At 38.8% G+C, this 17,816-nt stretch overlaps 2 pseudogenes; both read left to right on the forward strand.

The window, feature by feature from the left end:
- Window positions 1-3,513: 3,513 nt before the first annotated feature.
- Window positions 3,514-4,174, forward strand: LOC100345222 (charged multivesicular body protein 3 pseudogene; annotated as a pseudogene).
- An 8,094-nt stretch (window positions 4,175-12,268) lies between these two features.
- On the forward strand, window positions 12,269-13,383 carry LOC100345482 (ADP-ribose pyrophosphatase pseudogene; annotated as a pseudogene).
- The last annotated feature ends 4,433 nt before the right edge of the window (window positions 13,384-17,816 follow it).

Below are 17,816 nucleotides of genomic sequence, written 5' to 3' on the forward strand. Positions count from 1 at the left end.
ACTGGGATCCTGTTGCTTTCACAGCTGTGGAGAATCTGGATGCCCTGTCACATGACAGCCCTCGAGGGATAGTGGATGGTATGCTACAGTTGGCTGGTAGAGTAAGAAAGAAATCATTTAGGGCTAATAAACAGAAAGAATCATTTAGGGCTAATAAACACCCAATACTCTATCAGATGTGTTGTGCTCTGTGTATTGGAAAGCCTTCTGGATGCCAGGAAAATTCAAAGAACTCAATATGAATCTTCATGCTAATAAATCCAAGTCAAACTGGACTATTTCATGGAGAAATGCCATATCGCTACTACGCATTGCCTTGTATTTTACAAATTATACTACCATTCATTGTCTCTTAACCCTAAACAAACCTTGGAAAGGCAATCTGTGAGGGTTGGGAGAAGTTTAAGTGACTTGAGAAGTTCACATAGAATGTGGCAGAGAATTATTGTGACTGTACCTTGTGACTTGGCTTTTTAGATTTCCTCATTTTTAAAGATACTCTCTAGGAAGGCCAGCACTGTGGCATAGTGGGATAAGCCTCTGCCTGCGGTGTTGGCAGCCCATATGGGTGCCAGTTCAAGTCCCGGCTGTTCCACTTCTGATCCAGCTCTCTGCTATGGCCTGGGAAATCAGTAGAAGATGGCCCAAGTCCTTAGGCCCTTGCACCTACATGGGAGACCCAGAAGAATCTCCTGGCTCCTGGCTTCAGTTTGACACAGCTCCAACCGTTGCAGCCAACTGGGGAGTGAACCAGTGTATGGAAGACCTCTCTCTCTCTCTCTGCCTCCTCTTCTCTGTGTAACTTTACTTTCAAATAAATAAATAAATCTTTAAAAATACTATCTATAACACTTGTCCTTCTTTCTACAACCATTATAATCATAAAATGGATACTGATATCTCCAAATTTATAGAGCTCCAAAAACCACTAGGACTAATCAGTAGCTTGAAGAGATCTGCAAGCCCCTGGGAGCTCAAATCTTCTTAGAAAACGGAGGAGAAATTGGCATAAGGCCTCTGGATGCTCAGTTGGGAATTTCAGAGTCTGATGAAAGATCTCCTATGCTCCTAAAGGCAGACTTTTACTGCATTCCTTGCATGGCTTCATCTGGACGGGATCACCTAGGCTCAATTTTAGTGTGTTTCATAGTCCTGGGTGGACCTAGGGCCTCCAGGTCCTCCCAACTAGCACTGACCAGAGTCAGTGACGCTGTTTTCTTTTAAAGTTTAAGGATGAAACCCCCGAGGAGAGAAATGTTAGAGTAAGATTCCTGCATCACGTTGTTCCTGCAGTACGGATTGCTGCCTTCTGCGAGACTCTGCCTCAGTATCAAAGGCTTTCTGGTTTAGGCAAGAGCAAAAAAAAAAATAGAAGGTAAAGTAGTGTTCCCTGAAAACACCACTGTGTGTGTGTGTGTAACAGCAACTGAGGAAAAGAAGTGAGTTAAAATAATAATTGACACAAATGTTTACTATTAAGTAGTATGTTTTAATTAAAAGAATGAGACTTTCCCTGAGTAACTTAAAGTTCAACAGAAAATAAAATAAAAAAGGATGAGTAAGCTAGTGGTCGCTTAAGGTTTGAAGAAGAGGAAAAGGGTGTGACTAAATGGGTACTTAGGATGTAAAATTTCTTTCTAGGATGTATAAAAAGTTCTAAAATTACATTATGGTGATGTATGAACAACTGTATATATAATAAAAACTATTGAATTGCACACTTTAGACTGATATACTTTATGGTATGTAAATTGTCTCAATATAACTGTTAAAAGAAATATGATGAGGACTTTTTTGTTGCTGTTTGTTTGTTAAAGCAATATAGAGTAAGATAATTATAAACTGCGTTGTTCTCTATTTCTGCAATGCCTTTTGAAACTCTTCAGTTCTTTTTATCCATTGTGTCTTATTATTAGTTCAAATTCTCAAACAGTGCTTTGTCCAGTAATTATTTTGGCTGGTTTCTGATTGGTTAGTTGCACAGTTGTCGGCTCTCCAGACTGTGGCATTTAACTTTTAAATGGTTCTCTTATTCCCATTCTCACTGATTTTCCTGAAGTACAGGTCTGATCACGTCATGTTCTTACTCAGCATTTCACATGGGTCAATACTGCCTACAGAATGAAATGCATAATTTTTAGCTTGATATATGATTCTCCCTTTTCTTGTCTTAAATTTCACATCATGATCCTACCAAGCCACGACTCATTTTTGGCATACAAAAACAACCCATCTTTGTCTTAGAGCTTACTCCATTTTTCCACTTTTCTGCTTTTTTGCCCTTCTCCTAAATTCAAGCTGTCAAAATTTCACACATTCAGCTCAAATGCTTCCTCCTACATAAAACCTTCAATTGCACACTTCAGAATTGCAGCTTTAAAAAATTATACCCTTCCTTGTATTTTAATTACCTAAATATGTGCTTGCTTTTCTACTATGCCTATCCAAATTATTGTTAAGCTGAATTTTCAATTTAGTGTATATCATAAACCTCTTTATTTGTGATATGGAGAAAATAAAATCCCGTAGAAATGTTGCAGAGCAAAATTCCATTGGAGCTAATATGAATCTTCCATTTGTAGGAGATAAAATGTAGTAACTTTTCCCTGGAAAGGGCATTGTGATGCAGCAGGTTAACCCACATTTTGGGATGCCTGCATCCTATATTGGGCTGATCAGGTGCACATCCACTTCTGATCCAACTTCCTTCTAATGCATCATGAGAAGCAGCAGGTAGTAGCTCAAATTCTAGGGTCCTGACACCCACATGGGTACCAGATAGAATCCTTCGCTTCAGTCTGATCTAGCCCTGGCTATTGTTGACATTTTGTAGTGAATCAGAGGATAGTCTCTGTCTCTCTCTGTCTCTGTCTCTCTCTGTCTCTGTCTCTACCTTTCAAATAAATAAAGATAAATAAATAAACTTAGAAAATGACCTTTGAAACAAAATACAAACTAAAAAAGTGATCCCTCACCCATCACAAGATCATGCCAATGACTCCAATTACAAAAGGCAGATTCACAATAGAAAAGCATATTAATTTACGTAACATAAGTTCTTTTTTTGTTTTTGTTTTTGTTTTGACAGGCAGAGTGGATAGTGAGAGAGAGAGACAGAGAAAAAGGTCTTCCTTTGCCGTTGGTTCACCCTCCAATGGCCGCCATGGCTGGCGCATCGCGCTGATCCAAAAGCAGGAGCCAGGTGCTTCTCCTGGTCTCCCATGGGGTGCAGGGCCCAAGCACTTGGGCCATCCTCCACTGCACTCAGGGCCACAGCAGAGAGCTGGCCTGGAAGAGGGGCAACCGGGACAGAATCTGGCGCCCCAACCGGGACTAGAACCCTGGGTGCCGGCGCCGCAAGGCGGAGGATTAGCCTAGTGAGCCGCGGCGCCGGCGGTAACATAAGTTCTATGAGACAGCGGAGCCATCAGAAATGAAGAATCCCATAAACAGGGAAATCCATGTATTTTTAAAGACAGTTGTATACAAGGGGCAAGATGAGTTCCGTTCGCCATGGGGCTGTTTGGGAAAAGCCAGGAGAAGCCGCCCAAAGAGCTGGTCAATGAATGGTCACTGAAGATTAGAAAAGAAATGAGAAATGATAGACAAATAAGAGACATACAAAGGGAAGAAGAAAAGGTGAAAGGATCTGTGAAGGATGCCGCCAAGAAGGGCCAGAAGGATGTGTGTGTGGTTCTGGCCAAGGAAATGATCCGCTCCAGGAAGGCCGTGAGCAAGCTGTATGCGTCCAAAGCCCACATGAACGCCGTCCTCGTGGGGATGAAGAACAGCTCGCGGTCCTGCGCGTGGCTGGTTCCCTGCAGAAGAGCACAGAGGTGATGAAGGCCATGCAGAGCCTTGTGAAGATCCCAGAGATCCAGGCCACCATGAGGGAGCTGTCCAAGAGATGATGAAGGCTGGGATCACAGAAGAAATGCTGGAGGACACTTTTGAAAGCATGGATGATCAGGAAGAAATGGAAGAGGCGGCAGAGATGGAAATTGACAGAATTCTGCTTGAAACCACAGCAGGGGCCTTGGGCAAAGCGCCCAGTAAGGTGACCGACGCCCTGCCGGAGCCCGAGCTCCCAGGAGCAATGGCTGCATCTGAAGACGACGAGGAGGAGGAAGCCCTGGAAGCCATGCAGTTGCTCCTGGCCACACTCCGCAGCTGAGGCCACCCCACGGGGTGTGCACACTCCTCCGAAGAGCTGCCTCTTGTTTCTCTTGCACTTCACCTCTGCTAGTATCTCCTCGCTCTCTGCAGAGGCTTTGGGATCCCCACGGGGTTGCCCTTCTCCTGGTGGTGTCATTAAACACGTCTCAGGAGTGAACGGCAGCAGGATCTTCCTGGGGGAAGGCAGAGCAGTCCGTTTGCTCATCAAGCACTCTTGAGTCTGAATGTGGAGGACTCTGTACATTTGTTTTGTCTGTAGAACACTACATAGAGGGACTTTAATAAATTTCTGCTTTGGCTCTTGGAAAAAAAAGAAAAAAAAAGACAGTTGTACAGAAATATGATTGAAGAGGAAAATGTATGATTTAATGGTTATAAATTTGGGGGAACTTAGCAAGGCATGTTTGCATTCTCCTCAGGGTGCTTGTGTGCCGTTCCTTCCCTTTGGGTATACAACAGACCACTTGTCACATAAGAGTCTTTAGGGGTAAAATGAGGGAGAAGGGCAGACCGTGAGTTTCCCAGGTCTCGTAGCCTAGATTAGGAAAATAGGGGGAGGGGGCAGGGAGAGTGGCTTTTCTGCTTATTCTGTTTTCTCAAATGCCAGGGTACCATATTTGGGGTAGTATGTCTTGAACCTAGCCGTGCCTCATCTTGCTATGCGGTGCATCTGTAGGCCCCTGCTTCTTTCTGTCTTCTCCCACCAGTCCACCACAAGCATTTGCAATCTATTCCAAGCCCTCTTCCTCAGGATCCTCATCACTGAGAAAGTTCTCATGTTGCCAACCAGGCAGGTCAGGGCCAGTTTCCAACCAATGAAATGCACCTCTTATTAATTCATCCCATTCGGGAACAATTCTCAATCCAAAACTAAATTGCACAAATGGGATACAGGAGGTTAAATGTCCCTTTGCTGGAAACTGCACGATATTGAGATTCTGGGCAGAATTGGTTAATGGAACTAAGACTCCTTTGCATACACCTCCCAGGTGCATCTCTGCATCTGCTGTTCTGTGATGACAAGGCGGGATATTTCTGAGAAGTCAGCCTGGGAGTGATTACCAACAGGGAAATGAGAACAAGTGGGAGGAAGCAGTGGTGAATAGCTGTGCTTATTTATTTGTTTTAACTTGACTACATTTATTGATTCTTGAGAAGTGTGAAAACATGACATGGATTTTAGACTGTAGCCGTATATATGAACCATCCTTTATATCTTTAGAAGTGAAGATTCTTGAATCCTACACTGATTATTTTCAGAATGTACAGTACTGGAGCCCGTGAACAAATATTTTTAAAATGTCTTAGGTTATTTGGAAGCAACTGGTCCTTAGGTTGACATTTGGGAACCACTGACTCCTTGAGTTTTATATTTATGTATACATATATTGGCAGGCAGAATTTTCTGAATTACCTAAGTATCGTCCATATGCAGGAGCTTCTTTCTGAAGTATCTTTAGTGAAACGTCAATCAGAAGGCATTACATCCCATTCCGTGGTAGTCTGAGGCTTAGAAAATAATGAAGAGTTTACAAGTGCTCTACAATGGATTTTTTTTTAAAGATTTAGTTATTTATTTGAAACTCAGAGTTACACAGAGAGAGAAGGAGAGGCAGAGATGCAGAGAGAGAGAGAGAGAGAGAGAGAGATATCTTTCATCCACTGGTTCACTCCCCAAAAGGCTGCTATGACTGGAGCTGTGACAGTCCAAAGCCAGGAGCCAGGGGCTTCTTCCAGGTCTCCCACATGGGTGCAGGAGCCCAAGGATTTGGTCCATCCTCTACTGCTTTCCCAGGCCATAGCAGAGAGCTGGATCAGAAGTGAAACAGTTGGGACTCAAACCAGCATTCATATGGAACGCTGGCACTGCAGGTGGCTGCTTTACCCACTATGCTACAGCGCAGGCCCCTACAATGGACTTTTTAATACAGGTGATATTCTAAATCTCTAGACCAAAGAACTTTAAAAATTATTTGTACCTTTATTGTATATACACATTATGTATGTGTATATGAATCAATTTAAAAATTCAAAACAGCGTAATTAGAATAAATGTAAATATGCATATTTCATAGTGATTTGTAATTGCAACTCAATGCTTCCTTCAGGAAATTGCATCACATTAATTTTCATCATTTGTGAGAGAATTCATCATTGAACACTAAGGTACTGCTTTTTAAATGATGGGGTGATAATGTGTCTGCTAACTTTCCTTTCCCTAGTGTCCACTTCACTGCTTTAAAGACAAACTAACCTTTAAAGAGAAAAGGCCCCAAAAAATGAAGAGGATGAAATATTTAAATTAAAACATGTGACATTCTACATTATATTTGAAGGATGCTTAGACTTTATGTCTATTTGTTCCCTAGGACATGAAATTTTTACCTGACTATAAAAAGAGTTAAAGAATTTTTCAAACTAATTTGCACCTTAACTTTACATGACCTTGTTTCATCAGAAAAGAAATAAAAGTCAAGGCTTACTCAGAATAGTTTGCATTTAGACTTAATTTTCATCCCTACTAGTATGTGACCTAGATTTTACTTAACACAGAACTTTAATGGTTTCATAATTGGTTTCATGTGTGAGCTTATTTAATGAGTAAGAAGTAAAATGTGCCTCTTTCTGAATAGTCAAAATATTTGTATAGTATATAATTTATCAAAAAATTTACATGAATATAGATAATTTTAAATATTTTAATTTATAGGTTTGAGTCATTATACTTTCACATGTGAGTAGAAAGATATATTTCTTCAAAGCTATTGCAAGATCTCCTGCCAACACAGGATTTAGAGTTTTAGTAATCAGTATTTAATGTTTACAAACCCTAAAAGACTGCTTTCATAAATAAATTTTTGTTGTTGTACAGAAATTAATTTCCCCTTCACTATCAAATTCCTCACTCCTCTTTCTTTTAGAATCTACCAAAATGCTTTTTTTCAAATAACAAATTATATATGTTCATTCATTTTGTTGTATCTGAGGTTATGTCAGTGCTGAATTATTTGATTAAGCTCATGCTAAGGGCATCATATAAAGCAATCCAGAGGGAGATGATAGATAGATAGATAGATAGATAGATAGATAGATAGATAGATAGAGACAACAAAAATAGAAACATTATTTAGATAGACACATAAATATGTTGATACACAGATATAGAGATAATGGTTCAAATACAAGGACTAATTTGATGATTGATATCATTGAGTTAGTAATGAGGAGAAAAATCAGAAATGTGAGATGGAGTGTATTACACTTGTTTTACAAAGTAGTTTATCAAGATTCAAAACTGAGGTAAGGGACAGAGACATATTTTCTGTTCTTAGAGCTATGAAGACCAATTGGACCCTGAGTCAGGAGTTGCCATTTGAGAATCTTTGACATTAGTCTGCTCACCTACAAAATAGACTAGAGTTAAAAAGGTGATGCTGCAATTTATCACACTGATAGGTCTAAGAGTCAAAGGGATCACACAAACTAGTCTAGTGTCTGCTAATACTAGCTGATAGAATCAAAAAGGGAGAGAATGATCTATCATGGCAAGCGGGATACACAGTAGACTCATAGAATGGCAGATGTCCTAAATAGCACTCTGGCCTCAGAATCAGCCCTTAAAGCATTCGGATATGGCTGAAGAGCCAATGAGAGTATTTTAGACATGGAAAGCCAAGACACCCTGGAAAAAAAAAGGAAGGTCTAAATGGAAGATCTCTGCAAGTGAGATCCCAGTGGAAAGAACGGGGCCATCAAAGAAGGAGGTACCTTTCTCTGAAGGGAGGAGAGAACTTCCACTTTGACTATGACCCTGTCGGAATAAGATCAAAGTTGGCAAACTCAAAAGGCTTCCATAGCCTTGGCAACTCATGACTAGAGCCTAGGGAGATTAGTGACACCACAAACAAGAGTGTCAAATTGTTAAGTCAACAACAGGAGTCACTGTATACTTACTTCTCATGTGGGATCTGTCCTTAGTGTGTTGTCCAATGTGAAGTAATGCTATAACCAGTACTGAAACAGTATTTTACACTTTGTGTTTCTGTGTGGGTGCAAACTGATGGAATCTTTACTTAATATATATTGAATTGATATTCTATATATAAAGATAATTGAAAATGAATCTTGATGTGAATGGAATGGGAGAGGGAGCGGGAGATGGGAGAGGTGTGAGTGGGAGGGAAATTGTGGGGGGGGGGAAGCCATTGTAATCCATTAACTGTACTTTGAAAATTTATATTTACTAAATAAAAAATTTAAAAAAGGTGATGCTGAAGAACATAATTCATACCTTCAATCAATTATTCCTTTTATGACTTCACTGGTGAAAACAGAAATCCACAGAAGTACTTATGTAAACTTTTTAATGTAACACAAATGTGAAGTTTTTTTAAATGAAAGTTATTGGAGCTTAGATGTGTAATTATTTTAGGAAACATTGCAGTAATATCTCATATATATATCAATTTTTGGCATTTAAAATTTAATTCTGGGGCCCATTTTGTGTACCTGTGACACCAGCATCCCAAATGGGTGCTAGTTGACTCCAGGCTGCTCCACTTTGAATCAAAATCTCTGCTAATGGCCAGGAAAAGGCAATGGAAGGTGGACCAAGTGTTTGGACCCTATCACCCATGTGGGAGACCCGAATAACAGTCCCGGCTCCTGGTTCAACACTGTTCAACACTGGCCATTTTAGCTATATGGGCAGGGAATCAGCAAATGGAATATCTTTCTCTTTTTTTCTCTCTCTCTCTGTAATTCTTACTTTCAAATAAAAAATAAGTCTTTTATTAAAAAAGTTCAATTTTAATTTATTCAGTAAATTCCTAGGCATGCCTACTGTGTTCTAGTCCATGGGCTAGAAACATTACGATCAACAAACTTTTTGCTCTTGAAGATCTCTTTGACTTTTGCTTCTTATTTTCTTCTCCAACATCAAGCCAAACTCTATGTAAACAACTATTTTGTGATGCCTCAAATTTCATGAAGTTTAACATTTTGAAGAGTGGCTTTTAAAGCTTTTTCTTACACTCATTTAAGTTATTAAGTACCAGATAAGAAAACAATGTCTGCTAAGAGGGGGCCTAATAATAAATGTTTTGCCAAATATTCACATAGGCCAACGAATATCTGCTGTCATGTTTTTAGAATTATGGAGAGGCCTGGTAGAGGTGCAGACACCCTGTCAAAAAATTTAATATTATTATTTAATCTCAGCAATAAAACAGTACTTCATTATTTATAAAGGAGAAAATTTCCCTTTACATTCTCTTGCTAATTTATTTCTTCTGTACATCAGGTTTAATTCCATACTGCAGCCCTTTGACCTTATAGAGTAATTTAATCTACTGACCAAGAAAATCGTTTTAAATCAATCTTTAACACTGAATAGAAGTAGATAGTTTCATGAAGAGTTAGATGCAATTGAAAGTCAGAATTCAAGACTTATTTGAGGAGGGAGCAGTGCAGGTAGCAATAATATCTATTGGATTCCAATCTCCTTGCCAATATCCTCTTTAAGTAAAAAAGATGACAAAAGAACAGATCAAGACTACACCACAATATGTGGCTCAGGAAATGGATTCAAGAAGAGATAGCTGGTGATTCTTGTCCTAAAATAATTTACACTCATCTTGGTGATATCATATGATAAAGGTATGTGAATTCACCTTTTCCATAGCTGAATAATGTGGCATACTATTCTGTTATTAACAATTTTTTAATTATTCACACTTGTGATTTTGCTGATGAAAATGATATCATCCACATTTTTTGTATATATTTGTCTTTTTTATTTAAAATGAGCTAAATATAGAATTCCTAATGAATAAAAGGAAAATACCACAAATGTTATACTAAAAAGGAGAAAGCATATGTATAGCTTCCTGAATTATACCAGAAGGCCCTACATATTTTAGAATCAAACAGCATAGATGCTTCAGGACACATAAACAGTATAACTGAATCTGAGACATTTCAGAAGTCTTAGAGCCTTATAAATCTTTTTGGAAAAATTCACTGAAGCAATTAAAATTATGCATCAATTAAAAATACAATGAAATTTATGCATACAAATTTATTATTATTCGTGATAAAAGTTACCAAACAAGATGTAACCAAGAAGCAAGGGACTACTCAAACTACTTTTCAAAAGTCTTGAAGTATTTTCTTTGTCATTCAATGATTTATTCATTTTGCCTATTTTTATTCCCACACCCAAACACAAACACACACACATATATTTAAAGAGATATGATGATTAAAAAGTTCAGTTAATGCATACAAAGAAAAGTAACAGTAGTTAAGACCTACAAAAACAAGCCTCATTACAAGGCAGAGTAATGACAAAATCCTAGAACAGGCATTCAACAAAGTGAGGAGAGAAACTTTCCACTGAGAACAAGCATCATTGAAAGGCTATCATATGAAAAAAGAGTCTAAATACTGCATTGAATTTTGAAAGTTATTTTGGAGGAGAGCATTTCAGGCAAGAAAATCTAGCACAAGCAAAATAATAAACAAAAAACTTATGCTCTATGTTCAAAGAAATGAGTAACAGACATGGGAATTAAAGTATAGACAAATAATAGGAAATGAAGTGAGAAGGTAAATTTGGGCCAATTTTTTTTTTTTTTTTTTTGACAGGCAGAGTGGATAGTGAGAGAGAGAAACAGAGAGAAAAGTCTTCCTTTTGTTGTTGGTTCACCCTCGAATGGCCGCCGCGGCTGGCGTATCGCGCTGATCCGAAGGCAGGAGCCAGGTACGTACCCTGGTCTCCCATGGGGTGCAGGGCCCAAGCACTTGGGCCATCCTCCACTGCACTCCCAGGCCATAGCAGAGAGCTGGCCTGGAAGAGGGGCAACCAGGAAAGAATCCGGTGCCCCGACCGGGACTAGAACTCGGTGTGACAGCACCGCTAGGTGGAGGATTAGCCTAGTGAGCCTCAGCGCTGGCCAAATTTGGGCCAAATTTTAAGTGTCTTAAAGATACCTTGTTCAGGGAGCTCTTCCTGAGCTCACAGCTTATTGTGAAAACAAGTTACCTATCCCACCCTTAGCAGTCCAGACAGGATGGAGAATTGTAAATGAGGTCTTTTGATGGTTTTTGTCCCTGCCTGGTAAGTGAATGACAATCTGATGGTCAAGTTTTTTTTCCTTGAAACTGTACTTACAGCCAACTGCCACTGGTCCTCTTTGGGTTTTCCTGTCTTGGAAACCCCCTCCACGCCACTGTGGCTGGAGTTCCTTGATTCTAGTAAATACTTTTAAATCTAAAAAAAAAAAATAAAAATAAAAATAAAAAAAGATACCTTGTTCTCCATGACAGTTCAAAGAACATTTAAGTAAAATGTTAGGAATAGAATTGCTGAAGGCAAGGATATCATTTGGAAGCTTGGCCACAACTCAAGTAATGGAAAATAAGAAAAAAGTCTAACACAATGCCAGTAAGAATTGAAAAGGAGAAAGGTTAAAAGGATGTAATCAAAAATGGAAACCAAAAATCTGGAATTCTTTTAAATGAAGAAAAAAGGGGCATAAAGGATTATTCTTAGATTTTAAGTTGTGCTACACATACTCAAAGAATATGTTATGAGAAAAATAAATAAAAATAAAAAAGTCTGAAAGGAAAGCTAATTTGGAGAGAAGAACCATATATTTGATGACAATTGGTTATGTTTGCTTTATCAGAATATTAAAGTAAAGTCAAAGAGCAAATATGTGGATGTGTAAGTTTGTAGGTCAAGGCATAGGTACTGGGATTGCAATAAAGAATTGAGATCTGTTCATTTAGAAGCAACACCAATCATAGAGAATGTGGGTGGTAAGAATAGACTTTCGGAAAATGGTTACTGTTGGGAGCTAAGTGAAGATATTGGTTGTTAGAGTACATTTTAAAACATCTAAACCAAAGCAGAAATAACTTACAAATCCATTTATTTTCTGTAGAAACAGTGAGTGGAATGGTCAGAGAAATGAAAACCATGGTGTTCAAGCAAGAGTAAAATGGCTCTCAGGAAACGAGATATTGACGCGCCGAGGCCGTCACGGGACTGGGCGCTGGTCGCTGAAGCTTTACCTGCTGAAACTCATTTTCATCCTGTTAGATTCATCTTAATTGCAACATCATGTCTGGTTCTAATAGCATCAAAGGAAATTCCCACAAGGCCCGAACATCTCCTTACCCATGTTCAAAAGTTGAATGAAGCCAGGTTCCCAGTGAGAAAGTGGGCTGGCTAGTTGAGTGGCAGGACTATAACCCTGTGGAGTACACTGCTGTCTCTGTCCTGGCTGGACCCATGTGGGCAGATCCTCAGATCAGTGAAACTAACTTTTCTCCCAAGTTTAATGAAAAGGATGGGCATGTTGAGAGAAAGAGCAAGAATGGCCTGTAGGAGATTCAAAAAGGAAGACCTAGAAATCCTGCAGGATGGACAGGATTGGTTGGCTGGGGTTTTTGGGGCGATGGGGCCCAAATCATGCTGCAGATCCCATCATAACCAGGTGGAAAAAGGATAACAGTGGAAATAAAATCACCCATCCTGTTTCTGGGAAACACATCTTACAGTTTGTTGCAATAAAAAGGAAAGACTGTGGAGAATGGGCAATCCCAGGGGGCATGGTGGACCCAGGAGAGAAGATTAGTGCTGCACTGAAAAGAGAATTTGGTGAGGAAGCTCTCAACTCCTTACAGAAATCCAGCGCTGAAAAGAGAAATAGAGAAACAGTTGCACAGACTCTTCAGCCAGGATCATCTGGTGATATATAAGGGATATGTAGATGATCCCCGAACACTGATAACGCATGGGTGGAGACAGAAGCTGTGAACTACCATGATGAAACAGGTGAGATAATGGACAATATTACCCTAGAAGCTGGAGATGATGATGGAAAAGTGAAATGGGTGGACATCAGTGATAAACTGAAGCTTTATGCCAGTCACTCTCAATTCATCAAACTTGTGGCAGAGAAACGAGATGCACACTGGAGTGAGGAGTCTGAAGCTGGCTGTCATGGGTCATAGCTGGTGGCCTGTTTGCGTACCAGAGGCCAACCACGGAGCACATACTGAGACGAAGGCACTAGCACAGAACTCAGACCAGGGAACTGCACAAGGTAGCCTGCTTGGCCTATGCACTTTCACAACTTTATTCTGTGAAGAATCCTAATCAGAATAAATTCCATTTCAGCCATACCTGCTGCTTTCCCTGTGGTTCCTGTTTGCTTGTTCTTTCTCCCACTGATCTGAGGCCTAAAATATTCCCATCACAGCATCTCCTATAGGAGCAGTACCACCACTGAATGTGTAATTTAGTGTCAGTCTGGTTTTTCTTTAAATTATTTGTTTCACATTTTGTTTTGCATGACCTTATACTGAAATTCATTTCAAAAGCAAAAACTTGCTATATGCTTGCCCATAGTCATCAGTTTTATGAAAAATTTCAGTTACTTTGAATAAATAAAGGTCAGTAAAGGTCAAGATCAACAAACAACAGCTACAACAACAAAGAAACGAGATATTTACTGTTGTCAAATATAAAAAATCAATCAAAATAAAGAATGGGAAAAGGTTTACAGAACAGTTAGTATCAAGTATTTATAGTGAAAGCCACAAGAAGTTAAAGTTAGTCTACAAGAAGTGAAGGAATGATGGGATTTTTGTGAAAGCTCCAGAGTACAAGAGGTTGACACAAAATACTGGAGAGAATGGCAATGGGAGGAAAGCTTTTTTAAGAAGGGAAAATGTAATTAGCACATTTGAAGGCAGAGAAAATGTGAAAAGAAATGGAAAACTATAAAACCTGGTTATTATTTGATGGAACATGTTTTCAAGAAAGAAAGAGTTAATATCAAAATTCAGATAGAGAGTTTGGAGAACTATGGCTATTTTCTTCTTTTCTTTGGGACAAGAAGGGAGAATATGAAGTTGGATATATATGAAGTCTTTGTATGGCTGAGATCATTTAAAGTGGCATTGATACACAGAATTAAATGGACAGTGAGGATATCAACCTGGTAATGGAGAAATAGAATAAATTAGTGTGTAAAGGGTTGAAATTCCTTCAGAGAATAATGGAATATTAAATCAGAATACAGAGTAATAGTGCAACATGAGTAGTGTTGGGCAGTAGGATCTTTAGAGGCACTGGTGTTTACTTTCTCCAGAAATGCAAAAATTGTCTCAAAGCAGTGAAGAAAGAAGGCTATAAGGATAATTCTAAGTTGGGGGTTATTAGGAGACACACAGCAAAAGTCAAATGAATGAGGGATTTGTTGATATTAATAAGACAATTAAAGAAGCTTACACAGATATCACCATCTAAGTGAAGGAGAAAAGTGAAGTCAGATAGAGGCTGATAAACCAGAAATAAAAGAACAGTTCAAGGTCTTAGATTTCCCAGTGAGAACAAAGTTCATGTTAGTTGCTCATTAATGCATGAAAAAGATGGAACTTGATACTTCTACATTTTCTAAATTCAAAAACCAATAAGATAGATTGGTGACCCATACTGAGCAAAAGAGTAAGCTCTTATTGATCAAAAATTGTTGAGTGAGATCTGATTAAGTAAATATGCTGACTGAGAATTAGCATTATATGTATGCATTTATTTCTACAAGTAACTAGGTACATGAGATTTTGCCACATGTACTATCTTTATTTCTAACAGTCATGGGATTATTTGAAATGATGAACATTGCCTATCACAACCAATAATAGTGATATTAATGATATATTTAATTAACAGTAGATACCTATATATATATTCTACTCCTACCTTTCTCTATCTATTTGTATGTCAATAAATGTATATTTTCACTGGATTTTTTAATCTATAAAAATTCTGAGTAGCTTTCATAGACTTTGGTGTGTAAATCCTCTTCTTCTCACATACCACCATCTTCGCTACCAGATATTTTGAGCTTCTCTATAAGGAGAGGTGAATTGTTTCTAATCCACACATAAATATTCTATATAAATAATGTAAAGCAAAATACACCCCAATAATTTTTTTATTTCTTTATTTATTCAAAAGTCAGAGTTACACAGAGAGAGGAGAGGCGGGGAGGGGGGAGGTCTTCTATTGGATGGTTCACTCCCCAATTGGCCACAATGGCCAGAGCTGCACTGATCTGAAGCCAGGAGCCAGGAGCTTCTTCTGGTCTCCCATGGGGTACAGGGGCCCAAGGACTTGGGCCACCTTCCACTGCCATCCCAGGCCATAGCAGAGAACTAGATAAGAAGTGGAGCAGCCGGGTGTCGAACCAGCACCCATATGGGATGCTGGCGCTTCAGGCCAGGGCGTTAACCCGCTGCGCCACAGCGCTGGCCCCTGCCCATTAGGATTTTTAGAAAATCCATGGGGAAAAGGGACTTGTATGATGACATTCATTGGGGGTTAAAAATAAAGAAATAATAAATTATCAACACAATAATAATTTTTCATTAATTTTATTTTATTTCTTTAAAAGATTTATGTTATTTATTTGAAAGGCAGAGTTAGAGAGAGAGTGAGGGAGGGACAGAGAGATGGCTTCGATCTGCTGGTTCACTCCCTAAATGGCCACAACAACTAGGGCTGGGCAAGACCAAAGCCAGGAGCCAGGGGCTCCTTCTGGGTCTCCCTTGTGGGTGCAGGGGCCCAAGCAGTTCGGCCATCCTCCATTGCTTTCCCAGGTGCATTAGCAGGCAGCTGGAATGGGAGTGGAGCAGCGAGGACTCAAACTGGTGTCTGTATGGGATGCCAGCATTGCAGGCGGCAACTTTATCCCCTTTGCAACAATGCCGGCTCTAATAATAGGTTTAATTACCTTGGAAAGGGTTCCACCAAACGTTGATGAAAAATCAGATACATGTAAATCTAAGGACATTTCATTTTTATCATCTTCTAATTAGGTACTATGGTATTTTCCTATACCATATTTTTAATACACCAATTGACATAAAATACAATTTGCCAAAATTTACAAAGTATATAATGCCTGCAAATCAAACTCTAGTGAATAAATGTATTATATTTTTAACAATTCAGAAAGGCCTTAATGATGATGGTCATTGTCAAAAACAGATTGCCTCTCAGCTATCTTAAATCATGATAATCAATGTACATTTTACAAATCAATTTTGCACTCACTACCCCAAATTTATAAAAAAAAAAAAAGTGTAAGAGCCGTAATTGTTATCTGTGTTGGACAACTATTCATCTTGTATTATAAGAAAATATATATTCATAAATTATGAGAGAAAACTCTATTCTTTCTATAAGGGATGTGATGTCAAAAGTGCAGGTATTAATTGCTCTGTCCACACCTTGGAATTGCCTCCAAAATATTACTTTGTTTTAAGGAAAGGCAGCAGAAGGGTATGGTTTTAGGTTGTGAGCTTGGTTAGAGGAGGGCAAGCTTCAATGAGAACGAAAGACAAAAGTACAAGGGAAATGATTTTTCCTTCTATGAAGCAGTTCAGAGAGAAGCAGCCTAGGTCTGGAGTGTGGCTTTGTTACCTTCAACACATGACTTCCAAGAATTCCCCAAGTGTTCACCAAACTCAAGTTAGAGACTGAGGTGAAGAGAGAGCCCTGGGCAAATGTCTATAAAGAGAAAAATAACTTGGAAGTAGCAAATGTCACTTTTATTAACACCTCGCTGGCTAGAAATCAGTCCCTAGCCACAAGTAGCTTCAAGGAAGCCTTTGATTGTGTTGCCATTGATAAAATGACAGACAGCAGGGACTGTGGGACAGTGGCTTTCTACTACTCACCCTGGCCTTTGAACTCAGATTGAATTCCTTCACGGGCTTTCTTGGGCCTCAAGTTTGCCAATGACAGATCCTGGGACTTTTGGAATTCCGTAATCATCCAGTGCTAGTCCCAAAATTAATATTGTGTGTGTGTGTGTGTCTGTGTGTGTCTGTGTATGTTTTATTACTCTTCCTAGCTCTGGATAATACTGTAAGGAAGTAAATGAGCTGGCAGATTTGACAGAGGCAGAGAGAATGAACCTGGGAAAACTTAGAAAATAAAGCTTCACAAGTAGAATGACACGAAATTATGAGTGATCATCAAAGTAAGGCTGGAGAATTTAGTTTTGCATGCAGAAGGCAGATTGTAAGATTTTCCTGAGCAGACTAGTGGCATAACAATATTGGACTGTTCGAAAAATGATTATAATGGAAAGACAGATTAAAGAAGAAATGACTAGGGAAAGGGTAACCAATTAAATACGTGTTGTAGTATTCCAAGCATGAAGAGATGAAAGGCTGTGCTTCAGTCTTAGTAGTCAGAATTGAAAAGAAAGGGCAAATCTGAGGGACATTTTAGGGGAAAAAAATGGCTGAACACAGTGATAGACTGCCGCTAGCGAATTTCAAAATGGGAAGCATCAAAGATGACTTTTCTCTTTGTAATCATTTTACTTTGCATCTCATTGTACTTTCCATTAATTCTTTATGAACTGCCATTTAAGCAACAAGTGAACATAATTTGAACACTTAAAAAGAAATGTGACTATCATTTTCTGAAAAGTACAATGAGATGAAAGATGTCAGAAGTATACTGCATGCAGTAAGTGCTCAATAAATGGTCATGAAAAAATTAAATTTTAAAATCAATATATAAAGTAATTTCTTCTTTCAGAAAAAAA

This window comes from Oryctolagus cuniculus, chromosome 2 (assembly GCF_051225735.1).
Source record: "Oryctolagus cuniculus isolate XC-2025 breed Fujian yellow rabbit chromosome 2, ASM5122573v1, whole genome shotgun sequence".
Classification (NCBI taxonomy): Eukaryota; Metazoa; Chordata; class Mammalia; order Lagomorpha; family Leporidae; genus Oryctolagus; species Oryctolagus cuniculus.